Source organism: Vulpes vulpes, chromosome 15 (assembly GCF_048418805.1).
Source record: "Vulpes vulpes isolate BD-2025 chromosome 15, VulVul3, whole genome shotgun sequence".
In the NCBI taxonomy this organism is placed as follows: Eukaryota; Metazoa; Chordata; class Mammalia; order Carnivora; family Canidae; genus Vulpes; species Vulpes vulpes.
The window spans coordinates 76,008,787-76,031,147 of NC_132794.1; the positions used below are offsets into that span (position 1 = coordinate 76,008,787).

The 22,361-nt window shown below is 41.9% G+C and overlaps 2 protein-coding genes across 31 annotated transcripts in view; one reads left to right on the forward strand and one right to left on the reverse strand.

The window, feature by feature from the left end:
* Positions 1 to 660, reverse strand: part of HMG20A (high mobility group 20A) — an 82,348-nt gene extending 81,688 nt beyond the window's left edge. For 3 of the 21 annotated variants that reach the window (XM_072739158.1, XM_072739157.1, XM_025987855.2), the window contains exon 1: positions 396 to 660. The gene's annotated coding sequence lies outside the window, so the exon portion shown is untranslated. Of the gene's footprint in view, positions 1 to 128 lie in introns of all 21 variants that reach the window. The other 18 variants (XM_072739165.1, XM_072739162.1, XM_072739164.1 and 15 more) reach the window with 12 other exon arrangements.
* The window catches only part of PEAK1 (pseudopodium enriched atypical kinase 1), a 294,851-nt gene continuing 272,861 nt past the window's right edge, over positions 372 to 22,361 (forward strand). For 5 of the 10 annotated variants that reach the window (XM_072739141.1, XM_072739148.1, XM_072739139.1 and 2 more), the window contains exon 1: positions 954 to 1,114. The gene's annotated coding sequence lies outside the window, so the exon portion shown is untranslated. Of the gene's footprint in view, positions 531 to 953; positions 1,115 to 22,260; positions 22,340 to 22,361 lie in introns of those variants that run through there. The other 5 variants (XM_072739142.1, XM_072739140.1, XM_072739144.1 and 2 more) reach the window with 3 other exon arrangements.

Here is a 22,361-nt window from a genome sequence, read left to right on the forward strand (position 1 = left end):
GGAAGTGGGGCGCCCCCGTTCGGGCGGCCTCAAGCCGAGCCGAACCGGCCACAACGGCCAAAGGGAGACGGCGCTGGGGGGGCGCGAGGCCGCTCGGCCGTGGCCACCCCGCAGCCCGCCCTGCTTACCGGCCTGCTGGCGGCAGGGGCAGGCGGGGACGGGGCCCGCAGAGGCCCCCGCACGGAGGACAATCCCCTGAGCCCCTCTCGGTCGCCTGCACTGCGCTCGCTGCGGCGTCTCGCGGCGGGGGAAATTCCTCCGCAGCACTTTCTTTTGCTACCTTTCCTTTCCCTTCGCCCGGCCGCTGAGCCACCTCCCCCGACGCAACTTCCCTTGTCGCGATGGCTTTTAGAATTGCTCCGGCGAGGAGAAAAAGGGACTATTACCCCCCGTACCTTGAGAAAAACGAAGGGATTATTTTGTTCCAATGCGGCAAGGGACTACGTGATGACGCAAGGTGAGGCCGGCTTTCGCGGAGCTTCCTGGGAGATGTAGTTTTTGAAGTCGCTAAGGCCTGCAGAAAGGACTCGGTAATTACGGGATGCTGGGGGCCCTTGGAAACACGTGTTTTGCATTCGACGGCAGGCTGGCCAGGGGCTTCGGCACCGAAAGGGCAAACGTCCTGCGGCCCTTTCCGTCTGGGACTGAGCGGAACCCGAATTTCCCTTGGCTTTAGCCCAAGGGCCTGGTCGTCCCGCCCTCTTCCCTCGGCCACGCCCCCGCCGGTCAGTCTGGAGCCTTCATAGGCTGATGGTCCGGAGGTGGGCGGGGCCTCCCGGTGGCTCCTCCCCCGGGGCCGGGGCGAGCCCGGGGAGACGGCCGAGCTGGGGTGCGTGCGCGTGCGCGTGCCCGTGCTCGCTCCGTGGGGAGCCGCGGCGGGTGCGCGCGGAGGGGCGGCGCGCGGGCCGGGAGGAGGCGGGCGCGCGGGCTGGTGGGCCGGGCGGGCGGCGGGCGGCGGGCGGCGGGCGCGCGCGGCAGGCTCGGCAGGCTCGGCGGCGGCCAGTAGTTAGTTACTTGTTAGTGTCAGTTGCTCGGCGGCGGCGGCCGCGGTCACCGGGCGGGGGACGGGCCGGCCGGCGATGGTGGTCGCCCCAGCGGCACGCGCGCCTTCCAGGTAACGGGGGCAGGGCTGCCCGCGACCCCTCGGTCCCCTCCCCGGCGCCGGCCGGCCCGGGGGGCGAGCGCTGCCCCGGCGGAGCCCGGGCGGGGCGCGCGGGGTCGTGGGGCGGCGCCACGGGGGCGCAGGCGGCCGGTGCGTCCTGCCCGGCGCGGGCTGTGCGGCCGCCCCGAGCCCCGCCGCCCCCTGCACCCCCCCGCCCCCCCCGCACTCCTCCCCGGGGCCCCGCCGCTCCCCTGTACCCCCCGCTCCCCTCCCCGCCGTCCTTCCCCCGACCCCTCTGCACACCCCCGCCGCCCCCCCTGCACCCCTCCCCGCCGCCCCCCTGCACCCCCCGCGCTTGCCCCCCCCGCCGCCCGGCGCCCCGCCCCGGAGCTCCCCCCGCCCCCCGGCGAGGACGGCCGCCCCGGTCGCCCGGCGCCCCCCAGAGGAGGGAAAGTTGGAGCTGGCGCAGGGGCGCCCCCGGGCGCGGCGGGGCTGCCGCGGGGGAAAGTGCAGCTGCGGGGGCTGGACGCGGGCGCTGCTGCGTGTCTGCGTGCCCCGCCTGGCCCCGGGGGCTCCCCTGCCCGCCCGGCTCTCCTGCGGGCCGCGGCGGCTCGTCTCGTCTCTCGGTCGCCCGCGGGCTCCTCGGTCGTGGCTACTTTGTGACCCGCTGGCTGCAGGGCCGGCAGCCCCTCCCCCCTCCCCCTCCCCTCCGTCCCCTCCCCCCCCTCCCGCCCCGGCCGGCCGAGGGCACGACTTCGGTGTCGGCCCCGAGCGCTGCCCCGGACGCGCGTGGAGGCGCGGAGCCGGCCTCGTGGGGGCGGCCTCGCCCCGCTCGCGGATCGGGGCCCCGGGCCGGGCCCTCCCTAGGGGGACCCCGACGCGCCCCCCGGCCCCGTCCCCGGCGTCCGCGGACACTCGCGCGGCGCCCGGACCCCCCCCACCAGCCTCCCGCGGCGCCCGCGGCAGGCGCTCCGGGCAGGTGGGGCCGCCCCCGGCTCAGGCCCCCGCCCCGGGACTCCCGGCGAGCGGGAGCAGAGTGCCTGCCATTGCCGGGGAGCTGGGCCATGACCAATTCACCAAGTATGCGAAAAACAAACCTCTTTCCGTAGCTGTCAGAAGGGGAAATAGTTTATCATGTCTTTATTTTGGAGACTGTAGCTTGATTATATTACATGGGGGGGGGGGAAGCCTCAAGTCCTTTTCCTTGAGGCTGGTGATGTGTGGTCCTCCTTTCCATCCCCTCTCTACCATTTAGGAGCTGGTATTTCTGTTTGGCTGGGTCCCAACAGGGGAAGAAAATATTTGGGCGAAAGGACAAGAGAAGATTGCTTCGAGCTGTTATGATGAGTATTCACTTTACCCAGTGATAGTCCAGAGAAACTTCCTTGCTGATGTTTGGGCCCCATTAACATTCTGTCCGAATCCATTTTTAAGAGTCTACCCTGAGGCCCATAAGGAAGTAATGCCACTTTATAGCTGTTTCTGACAATCACATTAAAAAATGTGTTCCTGGAATGCACTATATGTGTACTCATATAAACATTTATCTTTGTACATTTATGGTAACGTAAATATTTAAGTCGGAGAGCTTAAAAACTTTTATTTGCTTATTTGCATACATGTTTTTCAACATCTAGCAGTGCCAACCTTATTTGCCAAATAAGCATCAGCCATAAATTCATGCTTTGGCACATTTCATATAATAACTCTTCTAAATTGCTCCATGGTGAAGCATCATGAGATTAGCATTTGCTTCATGAGAGAGATTTGTTGTTGTTTTTAACTGTAATGATGTGCTGTTTAAGTGGAACAGGTGCTGGGCTCTAGCTGTTTGTGTTTAAACCTGCCAAATCACACTCTTTTTGTTGGTTGGGTTGTTTAAGTAATTTAGGAACCAGACTGTGGCCCCTGGCTTGCCAAGAGTGAGTTCAAGCTTCCATCTCACTGCTGCAAATCCCTGTTTCCACTGTGACAGGCAGGTGTGTGTGATGAGCTTTACTTGCTCATTGCTGTTCTCTCTGTAATTCCTACTCCTCACCATCCCAGTCCTTTCGTTACTAGAGCTCCCTGGAAAGTCTAGGCTCCTTCATTGCTGGTTTGCTTTCCTTGTAGAACTAGAAATTCTAGGAACTTTCAGGCCAGGAACAGATAGTTCATGTTTCTTTGACAAATATTTTGATTGCTTTTCCAGTGATAGGCATGATAGGCCCTGAGCATATGTAGAATGATGTGCCTTTTTGCATGGAGGAGAAGATAGTACCGTTTAGGAGAAGAAGATAGTTGATAACTGATAATTAACAATATGATGTGATATATGACACAGGTATAAGTACATTCCTCTGGGTGGAAGCATGCAGGAGGGGTAGTTGACTAAGACTTGGGGTCTTGGGGAGGGAGAGTTCTGGAATGCATCCTCATGCGTTACCTGAGCTAATCTTCAAAAATAGGACTTAACTGGGTTCAGCAAAAGGGAAAGGACATTTAATATTTATTTGTATATATATTTTTTGATAAAACGCCAGTCTATTTTGCTCAACCCGTCTGGCATCCCCCCTTCTCTTAACCCTGTCACCCTGGTATATGGTAAAGGGCATTTTAGACTAGTGCTGTCCTGTGAACATATAATGGGAGCCACAAATATGTTATATGTATTTTTGAATTTTCTAGTAGCTGCATTAAAAAAGTGAAATTAATTTTAAAAGTGTATTATTTAACCTGATATAGCTAAAATGTTATCATTTCAACATGTAATCAGTATTTGAAAGAATTGAAATATTTAACATTACCCTTTTCATACTAAGTCTTCAGAATCTGGTGTATTTTAAATTTAAAGCACATTTCAGTTTAGTCACATTCAAGTAATCAGTAGCCACAGGTGGACAGCACAGTTTTCAAACAGGGGCCAGTGAAGTGGTAAGAAGCCAAATCACTGAATGCCTTATCAGCCAAGTTAAGGAGCTTTAACTTTATCCTGAAGGCTGTGAAGATTCAGTGGGGGGAAAAAAATGCTGTGATGGAATCAGATTTGTGTTTTAGACCTATCATGTTGCCAGTGAAGTGAATGCCGGATTAGAGAAGGGCAAAACTGGAAGCAAGATCAGTTAGGAAGCCATTCCTGATGAGAAAGTATGAGGGATATAAAGGAGGGGGGTGGATGTATAAGAGATTTGGGAAGTATTATCAACAGTACAAGGTAAATAATCAGATGATAGAGCTGAGCAAGGTTGAAGATTTGGGATGATTCCTACATTTTTGTTGTGTGCTACCGCATGGGGCCGGCAACTGAAGAGAAGCCAACCATCTGTGCCAGACGGACCCAAGATGGAAAAAAAAGCAATCTATGCATTTAGGAGGTTAATAGTGAACAACCTTAGCTAATTCGGTACAAATACAGTGTTTTTAACAGATAACTGAAAAAAAGAGTATAGGTGGAGGGAGATAAGGGGATTTAGAGAAGTTTACTCCCTCTTTTAAATTAAGAGGATTTGGGGCATAGATTCATATGAGATCGAAAAGAACCAAAGTTGGGGTGGGGCGGGGGAGAGGTGATTGATGGAGTCAGAGATTTGTAAGCAGTGAGCGGGGGTGGGATCCAAGGCATATGTAGAGAAATTGGCCTTGGGTAGTAGGTGATTTTCCTTTTCTAGTGAACAGAAAGGAAGAAGGTAAAGTCAGAGATAAAAGTTTCTGATAGGGGCAAGAAGGAAAATGAGTTGATAACATGTATCATGTTTGAGTACCTGCTAAGAGTGAAGGAGAAAGTAGTGGAATAAGAGTTCTTAAAAAGAGTATGTGAGCTTATAATAGCTTCCAAGTGAATGAGAGAGGGAGAGAAGGGCAGACACTGACACAGACATGACGAGAAAATGAAGGATTGTTAAGCAGCACTGAGGGCCCATTTGAGATCGTACACCTTGGATCAGTGGGTTTTTGTTTTTTTTTTTTTTTTCTCCAGCATGATCACTCTGTATAACTAAAGAAACTGTTTAATACTCCTAAGAGCTCATAAGGTAGTAACTGTTAATTTCCTTAATTGTAAGATGAACAGCTGGGCCTGCAAAGCCTGGTAGTTCAGTTTCAGAACCCAGGTTGGTAACCAATGCTTTGCAGATGCCTGCTTGGGAGAGATTCCTGAAGGACGAGGAAGTTAATGATTTTGAGGGTTGGAGTCCGGGCTGGATCGTGAACAGGAATACTGGAAAGGGTGATTTCATTGGGAGAAGACGAAGGGCATGAAAGTCTAGGTGGATGTCACTGTGAAGCTGAAGAGCTAGTGAGGAGAAAGCAATACTATTAGCTTTTATTTATGGGGTACCCACTATTGCTGGACACTTTACCACCTTGCTCTACAATTTGTTATTAACAAAGTCTTCCCTTTGTCATTCTCCATTGGATGAAGAAACAAGATTAAACAGTTTAAACAATCTATCCAGAGACACACACTATCAACTGATGAAACCATAATCCAAAGCCTGTTTTTCTGCAAATCATACTCCTTTTCTTCTTCTTCTTTAATAGTTTTTATTTTTTAAGTAAGCTCTAGGCCCAGTGTGGGGCTCACACTCACACCCCAAGATCAAGAGTTACATGCTACATCACCTGAGCCAGCCAGGCATCTCCAGATCACATTCTTCTTAAGGAGATAGGATAGAAAACACAATAGTGTTGAAAAGTGGTTGAAATACACTGGGATATTTAATTTAGGATTTCAGGGGTATATCATTCATTTAACAAATGTTTGTTGAGCATTTAGTACATGTATCAGGCATAATTCTAGGTGCACAGGTTCAAATAGTGAACCAAACACAAAATTGTTGACTTCATGAATGTTGCATTCTAGACAGGGTGAGACAGACATTAAAATAAGTGAGAGTTATTGTTATATTAGAAGGTGATAAGTGCTATAGAGAAAAATAAAGCAAGAAGGAGGGATAGGAATTCTACAGAGTATGTGCACTTTTAAAGAGGATGTCTGGGAAGGACTTAGAAATGGATGAGCAACGACTTAAAAGAAGTAGGGGTCATACTAGGTAGAAGAAACTTGTTGCATTGGTCCTGAATCAGAGGTGTGCTTGGCTAGTGTACCTGCACAGGACTGAACAGAAGAGAAGGTGGTAAGGTCAGAGAGATAACTTGGTCCAGATCCCGTAGAATTTGTAGGCCATTGTAAGCACTTGGTTGTTTACTTTGTGCCGTGGAAACTATTACAGGGTTTTGAGCAAAGGTATGACATGATTGGATTTATGCTTTAAAAACTTCGCTCTGGAAAAACAAAACAAAACAAAACAAACCTCGCTCTGGGGCAGCCCTCATAGCTCAGCGGTTTAGCACCGCCTTCAGCCAGGGCCTGATCCTGGGGTCCTGGGATCGAGTCCCACATCGGGCTCTCTGCATGGAGCCTGCTTCTCCCTCTGCCTGTGTCTCTGCCCCTCTCTCTCTCTCTGTCTGTCATGAATAAATAAATAAAATCTTAAAAACAAAACAAAACAAAACTTCACTCTGGGCCAGTGTTTTGAAAGTAGTCTAAGGAGGCACAGAAAAATCAAGAGGACTTGTTGGGCGTTTCTCCTAAAAACTCCAGTTGAGAGACCAGGAAATTGAGAAGCGATTGAATCGGTTAGATTTATAGAAGAGTTGCACAGAGGGTACAGTGAGTTCTCTTATACCAGTGTTTCTTAGTCTCCCCACTATTGACATTTTGGACTAGATAATCCTTTGTTGTGGGGGATTGCCCTATATACAGTAGGATGTTATATAGAATCCCTTGTCCTTTATGCCAGTACCATCTCCCCAGTTCTAACAATCAAAAATGTTTCTAGACATTGCCCAATGGCCCTTACGGGGGATATTGCTCCTATTAAGAACCACTACTGGGCAGCTTGGGTGGCTCAGCAGTTTAGCGCTGCCTTCAGCCCAGGGCATGATCCTGGAGACCCAGGATCGAGTCCCACGTCAGACTCCATGCATGGAGCCTGCTTCTCCCTCTGCGTGTCTCTGCCCTCCCCCCTGTTTCTCATGCATAAATAAATAAAATCTCAAAAAAAAAAAAAAAAAAAGAACCACTACCATATACCCTTCACTCTGTTTCCCCTAATGTTAACATCTTACCATAATCATGGTGTATTTATCAAGCTAGGAAATTAACATTGGTACAGTGCTTCAGCTGAACTCCTGATTTTATTTGTATTTTATTAATTTTTCCACTAACATCCTTTTTCTATTCCATTATTTAAACCAGGATGTTATGTTGCTTTTAGTTGTCAAGTCTTCTTTCTCTTCTAATGTATGACAGTTTCTTGGTCTTTTCTTTTATGACCTTGATACTTTTAAAGAGTACTAGTTAGGTATTTTGTAGACTGTTCCTCAGTTAGGGTTTGTCTGATGTTTTCTTGTTTGAGTGGCTTATGGATTTTGGGGGGGAAGAACACCATAGAAGTGAAGTGCCCTTCTTATCATGTCATATAGGAGATACATGGTACCAACATGACCTATCACTGATGATCACTTTGCTAAGGTGTTTTCTGGCAAGTTTCTCCACTGGAAAGTTATTTTTCCCTTTCCATACTCTGTTCAGTAGAAGCAGGTTGCTAAGTACAGCCTGCACTCAGAGGAGGAATTAAACTCCTACTTCTTGGGGGAGGAAAATGAAGAACTTGTGACATATATTAAAACCACCACAGTAATTGGTAAATATTTGGGGATGAGGGGATTACTTTGAGGCTTTGCCAGTATCCTGTTTCTTCTCACTAAGTTAGCATTCATCAGTAGATCATGCCTACAGTAATTATTGCTATTGTGTTCTGAAAGTACTTCTTTATTTCCCTCATTTTTTCTGTGTTTATTAACTGGAATCCTTTTGTAAGGAAGACTTGTCCCTTCTCATGTGTTTTTCTGTCTTCCTGTTTAATCATTTATGTCAATTCCAATTCATGGATATTTATTTTATTCTTAGGGTTATAGTTCAGTGCTAGCATTATTTATTGATCAGATTATCCAGCTTTGGCCACTGGGATCTCTTTTAGGTTGATCGTGTGTCCTTTGCCATACTCCTATCTTTTGTTTGTATGTATACATGTAACTTCTCTATTCTCTAGTACTACTAGATGCTTCAGGCTCATCTTGTATTTTTCCTGCAATAGCCCTAGACTCATTTTTCTCAAGAAGTTGTGGCTCCTTTTACCAAAGAATGGTATTTTGAGGCCAAGATCTGGATGCTAGGTGTGTTTGTTGCTGCTAAAGTGTCACTGCTTCTAGGCACACTCAGTGGACCAAGAGCTAAGAAATATATGTATGTATAGTAATCTGTGTATGTATTTATTTTTGTATATAAAAGTAGGCCTGGGTTTATTTTTATGTGGCTCCAGTTGGCTGTGTTTTGATCCAACTACCTTTGTTGGTGGATTGGATGTAGAATGGGAAAAGAGAGTTGTCAAGGATGGCTCCAAGGTTTTTGGCTTGAGAACTGGCAGGATGGAGATGTCATTAACAGAGATGTGAAGACTTTGGGCAGAGTAGGTTTCTGGGAAGAGTTCAGGAATTCTTCTCCAGCCTGGCTAAGTTTTTGAGATGTCTAATAGATATGGTAATAGAGATGTCAAGTCAGCAGTTGAACAAATGAATCGCGGTCAGAGGAGAATGGTCCAGGTTGGATACATTTGGGAGTTGTCAGTAGAGGTGAGATGGATGCCTGAGGAGTGAGTGCTGATAGCGAAGGAGTTCAAGGACTGACACCTGGGGCATACCAGTCAGAGAGATGAGGAGCATTTTTGCAAAATGGTAAGGATTGGGGTGTAGCTATACGGTAAGGATTGGGGTGTAGCCATACACTCATCATTAATAAACACTTACTATGGGGATCCCTGGATGGCTCAGAAGTTTAACGCCTGTCTTTGGCCCAGGGTGTGGTCCTGGTGTCCCGGGATCGAGTTCTGTGTGGGGCTCCCGGCATGGAGCCTGCTTCTCCCTCCTGTGTCTCTGCCTCTCTCTCTCTCTCTCTGTCTCTCTCTCTCTTTCTATGTCTATGATAAATAAATAAATCTTAAAAAAAATAATTATTTTCAAGGCACCAAGCTGTTTTGGGGGTTAACCTTGCTTCCTCAATAAATTTACAATCAAGGATGGGACAAATTACAGACTGCAAAAGAGTAGCAGTGGAAGGTGGCAAGTACCAGATAATAGCATAGATATGACATCCTGGAGAACCTTGTCAGAGGACACAGACATAAGAAATGAACCGGAAGTGTGACAGCTGCATGTAAACATTAATGTAAACATGCATCAGTCAGGAAACCTGCCAGGGGTTCATGGACGCAACTAGTAATTATGGACAAACAGAAGCTCCTCCATCTGTTGACCTTGGTTTCTTAGGTTGCTTCTGCTCCTGGTCCCCTGCCAGGGTAAGTTTTCTTTTTGTTTTTTTTTTTTTAAAAGATTTTTTTACTTATTCATGAGAGACAGAGAGAGAGAGAGGCAGAGACACAGGCAGTGAGAGAAGCAGGCTCCATGCAGGGAGTCAGATCCGGGACTTGATCCCGGGTTTCCAGGATCATACCCTGGACTGACTGCTGAGCCACCCAGGCTGCCCCCAATGTAAGGTTTTAAGTTGGTAATCGTACCTATGGTCGTTGGCTATCAAGCCACTCAGTGACCTGGTCAGGAGAGTTTCTGCTGCACTTTTTAACTTTGGCTTTCCTCCACCATTTCATAATCAGTGGGATTCAGATCAAGACTGCTTAAAATAAAATATTTCCATGTAAAATCAAGCAGCAGTGGTCTTACCTCCTTCTGTGAACATGTTTATTTTTTTGACTGCTTCTTAGAATGTTTTAGACATTCCCACTTACCAGTTGACTATTAAGGTCGTACCCAAAATATATTTATAGAACTTTAAAAGTAATTTAAACTTATAACCTAGTAAGCCAAGGTTTTATTTATTTTTTAATTATTATTATTTTTTATTATTTATTTATGATAGTCATATATATAGAGAGAGGCAGAGACAAGGCAGAGACAAAGGCAGAGGGAGAAGCAGGCTCCATGCACCGGGAGCCCGACATGGGACTCGATCCCGGGTCTCCAGGATCGCGCCCTGGGCCAAAGGCAGGCGCCAAACCGCTGCGCCACCCAGGGATCCCCAAGCCAAGGTTTTAGTAAAATATTTTTTTCATCTCCTTTGTATTAAAAATGGACAGACTTTTCATTGCCCACTGATAAGAGTGAGACAGATTAATAGTACCTATTGAGTAATTATTTCTCAGTCGCTCTTAAGGAATTAAAAGAAAAATAAGGCATTTATCTGCTTTATAGAAGAGGGGACAGAGAATTGCAGGATTCCATACTCAGTCCAATGAATTGTTTGGCAAAGCTGTTATCCTTTTATATATACTAGTGTTTATTAGTTGTGAGAAATTTGACCATATGTTGAGTGGAAAGAGACCCTGTCACCATGTCTTGTTAGCATGGTCCCTCGCACATAATGAATATTCAGATGATCGTTGGATGAAGGAAGTACATAAGATATTTGAAGACACGAAGGAAGACATAAGATAGGACATGAAGAGTTACTCAGAAAAGTTAGAATACTAAAAACTTTAGTTGTCTAAGTCAGAATTAGGGCAAAGTAAAATAAATCTGTATGGTAACATCCTAATTTTAGACTAAGCCAGACAAATACATTACTCTAAAAACATCACTGTTTTTCAGGTAGTCCATAATACTACCCTCTTGTAGTTGAGTTCTTCTAGTTAGGAGTCAAACTGCTTGAATTTGAATCCTGCTCAACTACATACTAGATGTTTGACATTAAGTTTATTTCTTAACTGTTCTTCAGTTTCCCCATTTGTAAAATGAGGAATATTTCTATCTACGTTATGAGGTTGGCAGGTGAAGTTCTAGAAAACAAGCACAAAGGGGCAGCCCGGGTGGCTCAGCGGTTTAGCGCCACCTTTGGCCCAGGGCCTGATCCTGGAGGCCCCGGATGGAGTCCCGCGTTGGGCTCCCTGCGTGGACCCTGCTTCTCCCTCTGCCTGTGTCTCTGCCTCTCTGTCTCTCATGAGTAAATAAATACAATCTTTTTTAAAAAAAGTTTTACTATATGATGTGTTCAGTTAATTTTAACTGTTACTCTAAAAATGCTGAAAGGCTACTACATTAAGGTTTTTCATTTTCTAGAAAATCATGTATGCTGAGTGATAATTAAAAAGGAAAAAACCCTACGAGAAGAAGGAGAAAAAACTGATGGGAAGTATACTAATATATTCATGGTGATGTGTCGGAATTCTAAATAACAGGTTTTCTACTTTTTGCTATCTGCATTTTTTCCCTCTTAATTTGTTTACCAGATTTTTGTTCAGTATTTAACTATAAGCCAAAGATGGGCTTTCGGGGGCATATTACTTTTTGAGAGTCAGCACTGCATTATGGTTAAGAGTATGGATTCTGGACCCAGGCTGCCTGGGATTGAATCTCATCTCTGCTGCTTATTAGCTATGTGATCTTGGGAAAGTTACTTTATTTCTCTATGCCTTAATCTTCTCATCTGTAAAATGAGGATAATGATAGTACCCAAGCCAGAGGGTTTTTAATGAGCTAATATTTACAAAGTGCTTAAAATATGCCTGGGGCATAGGAAGTATCATGTATTTGCTGTTAAAAGAAAAGATGGTAGAAATGCTGCATTTAAAAATTAATGAAAGATTTTAGCTTTCCAGTATATTAATAGTTTAATCCACAAGTTTTCCTAGAACTCTCCTACCTTTACCTTCCGAACTGCTTTGGTTCCATTGATGGTGGAAAAGCAGGAAAACTATTTTTCTCATAAATTCTTTGTATGACAGGAGCATTTTTCCTTATTTAAAGTTAGGATCTAACCCCCTCACCCTCCCATAATTTTCAAATAGATAAAGTTACTTTGGTTACTACAAGGGAAGATGCCATGGTACACCTCTTAAATATTGTGGAATAGTGAGTGAGTTCAATATTTCAAATGCTGAGAAACTGCCTTCTTCCCAGGTGTGCAACAGTTTTTATAGATTTTATTTGGGTATGAAGTAGGAGTAATTGTGGGAGTTAGTGTGAAAGAAGATTTATGCAATAAAAAAAAATTTTTCCTAATGCCAGTTTTCTCCTTGATTTGAAAATTCTTTTAGCAGCAATATCCCCAGACTTTTTCAGCATTTGCCTTATTGGAACTGGCTGTATTTATAATGTCAAACCTTACAGCTAAATACTTCAGGTAGGCTGACCTCTTAATTCAGTACTTCATCCTGAAGTTAAAAGAGGTTATTGGTTTCTAGGTTCAACGAGGAAGTTAGTATAAAGTAAGAGTGATGAGAGGTCCAGAAGAGAATCCTGTGGTTTGATAACCTTTTTTCTTCTATACAGTGTAAGAACAAGTTTACTTTGTTTCTTAATATACTCTTTCTATACAAATGTAGCTTATGGAATGATTAGCATCAGTGAATATATAAATTGTACCATCAGTGGTACAATTCTTAATTAGTAGTTCCTAATTTAGGGAGTTGAGCTTTTATTATTAACTTAGATTTTATTTCAAATGAATATTTTTATTAAACATATGCAAATAAAATTTGAATCTTACTATAAATGCAACTTGCAGTTGGCAGTTTTATAGTCCAAAAGCATAATAAAAAATGTCATTGAGAGAAGGTTGTGTTTTGTATTCTTTTGTAAAAGGCAAATATAGGGCTTTGTAGCTACACGAATAGTCTTATCTGCTATAGGACTGTGTGGTCTGCATTTTCATGGACTGGCTGGCTGACTAGGACACGGAGTCCTATACGCAATGATTTCCCTCTAATTCTCTTTGTCTTTTTTAGCTTTAAATCTTTATTACCTGTAAAACTACATATCTCTAAAAATCACAAGCTTTTATGATAGGAAAACAAGTTACCTTTTATTATAAAAAATAATTGGAAAAATATAGAGTAAGTTAAAAAGAGTAGACCTGCTATCCTACCATCCAGAGATAACTGGTACTAGTAAATGCTGCCTTTTGCCTCATTTCATTTGCATGTATGTATAAAGCATGCCTAATTGATGTCCTGTGTATGGTAGAGCTACAGCTTCTGTGTCAATTGTAGTCAGTGCAGTAACCTCTCATGTTGTGAGAGGTATGTAGGAGCAAAAACACTTCTAGAGGAATTAGTTTTTTTCTCTTTTTCATATTGTTAGACCAAATTTGAATAACTTACATGCATGTTTGAAGCAGCTCCACTTTTTAATCTCATATCCTGCTTTTTTTTCTGATGATAAATTATGGACATTTTCCTATGTTATTAAAAAATCTTACCTCTTCACCACCCCATGCTCACTTCCTGATAGATTGAAGACTGACAATAATATAGGGTATGCTAGTTGAAATAGGCTCTTGATAGCCTCGGAGAATATGTTTCAAATCTCTTAGGCATATCGTAGAACAGTGCTGTTGGATAGAAATAATGGATACCACAAATGTAATTTCAAATTTTTTAGTAGTCACATTTTTAAGAGTACAAAGAAATAAGTGAAATTAATTTTAATGATACATTTTATTTAGTATAAATATCACTGCAACATATATTCAATATAATAAATTATTGAGATGTTTTACAGTTTTTTTTTTATCTCACTAAGTCTTCAAAATCTGCTGTATATTTTCTACTTACAGCAGTTTCAATTCAGACTAGCCACATTTCGAGTGCTTAGGACTCACATGTGATTAGTATTAGCAGTCTCAGAGCATATAATTTCTCCCATAAAGTAGAACCAAATAGCACTTTGCAGGTACTTTGGAGCAGGTTAGTATGAGAAAAAAACTGCAAAGCCAACTTGCAGTGGGGATACTGAACACTTATTTTGGTGTCTTAATGAAATTTTAAAGCTTTGCCTCAATAAAATGTCATACTCCTATATTTATGGATCTCCATGACACAAAAATATTGTAGTGGGGCAAAGGTTTACTAGGTATACTTACCAGTAGCTATTCTCAGAATAGTCAGTAAGATCAATTCCATATTCCAAGGATTTTGGATAACTAAGAGTTTGCAAGTACACCTCGTGGTTTAAGACCTGAAGACAGATGTATCCTTCCTTGTAGCGAGTGATTTTGTGAAATGTTACAAACATGTATCCACATGTACATATGTTACATATGTGTTTATAAATTATGTATATTATGTACACATGTGCACACATAATCCTCATCATTCCTCCTAAACAGTAGCAATTCTTTTCTTTTTAAAATGAATTTGTGGCATAAGAAAGAGATGGCATGATCATGAAGATCCCTAAGTTTAGTGAATATATAATATATAGTAGAACAGTATAGAACAAGCTTTGCTGTTTAATTTAGCTTGTGTTCCTGTGAAAAATTGCTTATTTTGTTCTGTAGAATGGAGGTAATCCTGCCTTGTTTTTCTTAATATGATTTTGATTATCAAATGGGATGAATAGAGACTAATGGGACATGTCTTATTGATCTTTATGTTCCCAGGACTTAATATAGGGTTTGATACACTGGCACCCAGTAAATATTGTATTCAAAGTCTGCATCTGTGTAAAAGAACATTCTAAACTGAGAGTGCTACCAGCAGAAGCTATTATTATGTTTACTTGGTTTGTACTATTTCTTTCTTATTTTCTTGACCAGAATATGAGAAGTGTAATAATATTTCTCCATATATTCAATAAATAGGATTGTGTGTTATAGTTGTATTTTACTTACCATTATTATTTTATTCACCAAATCTTGTCTGTAAATAAGTATTTCTCTGAAATACGTTATAATTATCTTTTTTTTAAAAGATTTTATTTATTTATTCATGATAGACAGAGAGAGAGAGAGGCAGAGAGACACAGGCAGAGGGAGAAGCAGGCTCCATGCAGGGAGCCTGAAGTGGGACCCGATCCTGGGACTCCAGGACCACGCCCTGGGCCAAAGGCAGGCGCTAAACCACCGAGCCACCTGGGGATCCCCAATTATCTTGTATTAAAAGACACCTAGCACTTAAGTATCTTGACCTGTTTAGCATTAGCAGTTAATAATTTTTTTATTATTGTGAGATAGGACTGTTTTCACCGTGGTCTATCTCTGTCAGCTTAAAAATCAGCCTGAGACACAAATGCACGCTTATTAGATGTCAAAATTGTTGAGGCAAGGTAGCAACATTTTAATTACCACATTGTGGTCTAGTAACCAGAAAATGCCCCCCCCCCCCATAAGAATGGCTTTTTAATTTATATAATGATGGGAGAAACTCCACCTTTTTTCCTCCAGAGGGGATCCAGCACTTCATACATGCCTAGTATAGAAGTAAAACAAAATTATGATGCAAGAGCCAATAATGTGCACCCAGAACAGTATTTCAAAGTGATCTTCATGAAGACATTAGCTTTTTCTAGCATCAGCTATGAGTTTCTCTAACTGCCCACTCACTGAGTCATCTGTAGCAATTGAAAATTTGGATATTTCCCATTTTTTAAGGATATATTTTTTGATAAAGTGGCTTCCTTTTTATCTCATGAATGAAGTAAGCAGCCTCATGTAAAATAGCATGTGCAGTGTGACAGTATGGCTCATTGTTTCCTGGGAATGAGGAGCTTTAGGAAGCAGTTGAATATTGTCTGTGTGCTAGGGCACCATTAACTAAATGATAAGCTCCAAGAGTAGTTGGCGGTTTCTGTTTTCATTATATTCCTTACTTCTACCTTCACCCAACACCTTTGGCTATCTTTAGATGTTTAGTGACAGAAAATCAAATCAAACTCGATTTTTTTTCTTTTTCTACACATGACAGTAAATGTTAAAATTATTGAAATGAAGAAATATACAGGGGTGCCTGGCTGGTTCAGTTAGAGTGTGTGGCTCCTGATCTCAGGATTGTGAGTTTGAGGCCCACATTGGGTGTAGGATTACTTGAAATAAACTTAGAATAAAGAAATATAGTGCATATTAATGAAAGAGATATATGCTGGGAGTGTGTAGACCGTTTGACCAAATGAAAACTGAGTGATCTATTGATTGAATGAAATGATGAGCCTCAGTTAAAGGCAGAGAAGAGGTAACTTGTTCTTTTTCTTGCCTTGTTTGATCTTTCTCCCTAATGTCTAGGCTAGGTATGCATTTTTTTAAGTGATTCTATTACAAAAAAAAAATATCCTCTGCTTATTTCTATACTGTTTTGAATTTTACTGTTTGGTATCTTGCTCAGATGAAAGGGAAAAAGGATTGAAATCTTGTCCTTTTCCTTTAATTATGCTTTTTATGTGTCTGCTCATTCTTAGCTTAGAAAATCCTAATGATAATTGGTTAAAGAAGACGATCATCTCATGACTACTTATAGTAATCTAATTCTGAATAATTTTTATCATTAGGCCCTTAAATATTCCAGTCCATGTCAGCAAAAGCTCCCTAGGAAAGTAAAACCGACACCTTTACTATAGACCAAATTGTTACTCACGCATTTGACGATATGCTCGGCATTCATTTTTGGTTCTTTCATGTCAGTATCTGATTGATGAAGTTCCAATGACTAATAATCTGTGGAAGATTAAAAGGTATGTTCAAAGCTGATTTGGGAATTTAGTTGAGACATGAGCTACAGTTTTTGTTGAGTTTTTTTTTTTTTTTTTTTTTTTAAAGCAGTACAAGAAAAGGGGCATGATTTTACTTGCATAAGTACTTCTCATACCCTTAACAACTATATTGTGGCTAGTGCAGATTGGCTCTCACTTGATATTTCAGTTTCTGGTCCTTGGGTATCATTTCAGAGAAATCTTAAGAGAGCAAGAAGGCTGGATATTTTTAAGGTTTAGTGCTACAGTTGAACCATTGCTTGAATTGCCAGCAAATTGAACATCAGGAGGAAAGGAAATGGTATGTATAGCAAAACTTTTCTTTAGGGAAGAAATAAAAGTTGCTCATATTTGTAAGATGATTATTTTGGAGATCCTGGTTTGCAATTTGAGGATATTGCAAGTTGTTAATATGTAAAACAGTATAATAAATGAATTACAGAGTATGTATGAAAGTGTTTATAGTATCTGGCCTAGTTCCAGTGGCTTAGAATATCCATTTTCAGAGCATAAGATTTCTTTGTTCTGACCTTCTCCTTTTAGAATTTAAAATTTTCAAGTTCATGCCATTTATTAGTATAAGTGTTTTTTGGGTCTGAACGCCATGTCAGTTATTCTAACTGTTCAAACAAGATTTTCATTTATTTTTTGTAGTGTTTGGAATTAAAGACCATATGCTTAATATTGGATGTTTATTTGGTTTTAGAGCTGGTTTCTTTAAAAATGTTCCTAATTAAACAAGTTACAGATGAATACTATCTCAAGAGAAATCAAACAGTATAGCAATAAACAGAGAAACCAAATTCCTTCTGCATCTCTCTCCTTCTGTTTACCTCCCAGGGGTAAATAAATAGTAATCACTGTATAGTCAGCTTGATATCCTTCCAGATCTTTTATTCTCTGTGCCTGTGTATGTAGTTTTATTTCATGGGTGTAGTTTTTTTTTTTTCACATTCCATGTATGGGTCTGCATTCTGTCCTCTAACCAAAATGGTGTATATCTTTTCATGTCAGTAAGTATAGTCCTGTCTCTGTCTTTAACTGCTACATAGTAGTCCTTTGCATAGAGCTTTCATAGTTTTAGTTCCATTGAAGAAAATTAAAAGCAGTGCTCTCGTACTTGTTTTACACGAGCTTACCATTGTAGATCTGGAAGTTGTAAAGCTCCTTTGGTTTCTTCAAGTTTGTTTCCCAAAACTGTGAGAGGAAGCAAAAATTAGTTAAGCAGTTGGATTATTTCCACTTTTAAAAAATGCCTGGATTGTGTTGTAGTGCTGTAGGCATATGATTTCTTGCAGTTGAAGTGGCATTGTGGCTGCATCGCTGAGCTCCCACTTGCAGTTGGAAAGAACAAAAATGATGGCAGTTTTTCTGCAGTGAGATAGGGTGGGTAAGAGCAGCTAGCTTACCTTAGGCGGCACAGATCTCTGATGACTGTAACCAGAAAGCAAGATGTTCACTGAGGGTAGGCGCTCTGTGTTTTCCTGTTCATTGTTAGATCCCACACACCCCTCATTGTTCTCAGTCATGTCTTGACATGACGGTGTAGGAATGAATGAATGGTGCACAAGGGTCCCTCATGTGACGCATGTCCATCTTCGGGCCATGAGTTGAAAGTAACCTAGTGGTTAAGGTTGCAGAGATTGGCCTTGAATTGCATTGGTATTAACACATCTATAAGACTGAGCATTTACATTTCTTTTTTTTTTTTCCCAGAAGACCAATTTTACTTTTACCCATTTATAGTAATATTTGCAGTGTTAGAATGTACTTAATATATAATTAAGTAAATCTGATCATTTATCCAAGAGCTTGTGTTGTTTTACTCTCTTGTTGTCTTTACTTTCTTGTATAAGTAGTGTTTCTGTCTGTCTCTCACTCTTTCCCTCTCCCTCTCTCTTTTTCAGGTGGTTTAACATTAAGTTATTATCTAAGTTTCTTAGGAAACTGTGGCCAAACCTTTCAAAATGAACGGCTCTGATGAGTAGTTTTTAGTGCATCTCTCGCCCATGGTTCCTGTCTTGATTGTTTCTATATGGAGGATGCTTGCTGTTTTCATTTCAGTTGGTAAGCATTTGCTGAGGGCCTACTTTGTGATGGACCTGATTCTATGCTGGGGGTACAGAAATGAATAAACTGTGGTCCTGACTGACCCTCCTGCATCTCAGTGCTCAGAGGGAGAATCCAAGAATAAGAGTATCAGTGTTATGTGGCAAGTGCAATTATAGGGGTATATGCTGGACCATAATTTTGTGCTTTGGCATTAATTTGGCCATTCTGAGATTGAGACCATCTGTAGACTAGGAGGTTAAAGTATCTCAATGCTTCATCATGCTTCATATTATTATGCATTATTACTTTTGGAGAATCTACAGTTGAATAACTAGTTTTTAGGATGTGTGTAGCATTCTTCCCTCTTTCAATTTCTTGGATGGAAGCTGCTCTGTTAGAGCAAAAGACTGAAAACTATCTCTGGCCTCAACTTCTTCTTGTTGCTGGAAAAAAATGTCTTCTCCCATAATTGTTTCTTTTTTTGTTTGTTTGTGGTTGGATCTTTATAAAAGTCTATATAGACCTGTATTTCCATCCCACTAGAATGGAAATAGAATATAATCTCTATGATTGTAGAACTTTTTTTTTCCACAGATGTATTCCAGCAGTTAGAATAGTGCCTGGTGGGCGTATAGCAGACTTGCAGTAAATACTGTTTAATGAATGATATGTGACAACACCCTATCTAGAAGACCAAGTGAATCTTTAATGCACGGATCTTGTTTGAAAGCAAGGGATTGGGATCCCTGGGTGGCGCAGCGGTTTGGTGCCTGCCTTTGGCCCAGGGCGCGATCCTGGAGACCTGGGATCGAATCCCACATCAGGCTCCCGGTGCATGGAGCCTGCTTCTCCCTCTGCCTGTCTCTGCCTCTCTCTCTCTCTCTGTGACTATCATAAATTAAAAAAAAAAAAAAAAATTGAAAGCAAGGGGTTGTGTTCCGATTCTTTATGTGTAGCTTTGTTGATTCCATGTAGCTTGGTAGCAGCACCTCAAAACCAGTATCATTTGCTGGGGTTACTGAAGATTCCTACTGCAGTGCTTACCCAGGGCTAAGGAGATAGGCCTTAAAATGAAATCATCTTCGGGGCCTGCGACATTAAAGTAAAATCTTGGTGGAGGAGTGAACCCTCACAGTCCCAGGGAACTTTTTGGGTATATCCTGCAGAGGCAGAAGTTCTTACCTTTTTGGTTATGGCATCATGGGAAGAGCTCTTGGAATTCCCTGGGACACCTGTCTACTAGGTCAGGAAAGCTGAGAGGCAATTTATTGTTGTGTTTAAGAGCTGAGGATCTACAACCAGACTCCTTGTTGGAATCTTGATACTGCCATTTCCCAATGTGTAATCTGCAGCAAATTACTTATTTTGTGTTTCAGATACCTCATCTGTAAAAATGGGAATAAAATAGTACCTAATTCATAGTGTGGTTTAGGGATTAATATAGGCAAAGAGCTTAGAACATGCCTGGTACAGAATACCAGTGCTCAGTACTCATATTTACTTATTGGATACAGAAGGAATGCGTGCCTTTTTACTCGTTGGTATTCTAATGTGCTTTTCTGAGAAGTGTGAGAAGGCACAGAGGTAGAGCTGATGTTCTGGGAATTTCACAGAGGCAGGGTGTGGAGGAGTATGGAGGCTGGTGGGAGGTGTGTTGAGCATTAGGTGGCACATTGCATCAGCTCCTAAGGCCCTCATCCAACACTGTGTGTCAGGTGGAAAACAGGTGGAGAACCTTTGATCTGGAGAGCTCTAATTATCTCCAAAGTAGGCCATGCTCAATTTGATAGTGTCATGATTTTTAATAATTGAAAATTCCAGAATTGCTGCTATGGGATATAACTCTTTCTTCTTCAAACTCTCTCCTGCGTTTGCTTATACTATTGAGTGAATAGGATGCTCCACCTCCTACACGATGCCCAAATAGCTCTCACCGCCAAACTATTTATTATCTTACTTATAACACGTAACTTACTGACATGATATTGGGTGCTTGAAATTTTCAAGCACCTGGATTTGAATCCCAGTTTTGCCAAGCTTCAAGTTTTTTTGTTTGTTAAATGGGTTAAGTGTGTCCACCTCATAGGATTGTTATAAGTATTAATTAAAAACAAAATACTTAGCATGGTACCGAGCATGCAGTGTTTCAAATATTAGTTGTAAAGTTAATATGTTTGTCCTGATTGGCATGGTGGTCATTATTGTTCTGTGTTTCAAATCAGCAATAAAATACAAATTTGCCCCAATCTTCATTTCTGCTTGGAACTGGAAGACTAAATGTGCTGTAACCTTCCTTTTGCAGTCAAGATCTTACTAGCTTCAGAGGCATATAGGGATCCATGCTGGAACACAGTAGGTCTTGAGAGTTGACTTTTCTGGTCTTGTATTCTAGTTCCTGTCTGCCAAAATGTAGTCCAGATTTTCATTACACATTTCCCTTGGTGGCTTCTCTAATAAAATTGCAGTAATGTGATTTGCATTCTGTCCTTCAATTGAGGCCAGAATTAGGAAGTACATTCAGTGCTTTTGGTAGCAAAATTCTTTAGTGGTCTATGAAATAATTATGTTGGTAATAACAGACAAATTTTTATAAAGTACAACCTCCAGTTTACCCCTTGCCCTGCATTTCTTTTCCTTTGATCTGAAAAACATCACTGCTGATAGGTGGTATCATCTCTCCCTTTTTTAATTGAGAAAACTGAGGCTCAGAAAGTTGAAATAACTTGTCTAAGTTGTTGTATAGCTGTTCAGTAAGAAAATTGAGTCACCTCACAACTTTTTTCTCTCAGAATTAGAAAGCTGAATCCCCAAATTAGGGTCAAAATATTTCCTGGAGAAATTTATAAACAATTTGGCTACATACAGAGCTTAAGCAAAAGAAAGTAAATAGGTGGAAAGAAGGTATTGGAGAAGGTTGAGTTGGGCCAACTACCAAGATAAGAAGCAGAGAATATCATTCAAGCACTTTTGGTATTGAACTAATTCATAAAGGCAGTTGCCCTGATGGAGAATTTTTTTGGTAGACATTTTAACTTGGAGATTCAAAATTCAAACTTAAAAATATATCTAGAAGAGAGGGTGAAGATAGTATCAGCGGAAAGAAAAATGTAGCACTAGAAATGTTACATATATTTAACAGAAAAAAATGATCCAGATGAAGTGTTAAAGATAAAGGAGCTAGGGCAGCCCAGGTGGCTCAGCGTTTTGGCGCCACCTTCAGCCTGGGGTGTGATCCTGGCGACCTGGGATCGGGCTCCCTGCGTGGAGCCTGCTTCTCCCTCTGCCTGTGTCTCTGCCTCTCTCTCTCTTTCTCTGTGTCTCTCATGAATAAATAAATAAAATCTTAAAAAAAAAAAAAAAGATATATGAGCTCAGGGTAGATATGGTTCAGATATTCTAACTGCAGATATTCTTTGATTCGGGCAGAGAAGATTCAGATAAGCTTTCTGGAGTTGCCATAGTATTAAATTATGTCTTTCTAGAAACGAGATCCCAATGTGAAACTTTTATTTATTTGGAATTTGTTTAAGCAGACGGAGTGCATGGAAGTAAACCCTGAGTACTCACTACAACTATCTGAGGAGGTGGCTGGGACACGTTTCAGGATCTAATGTGAGTTTCATTAGCTGTGTTT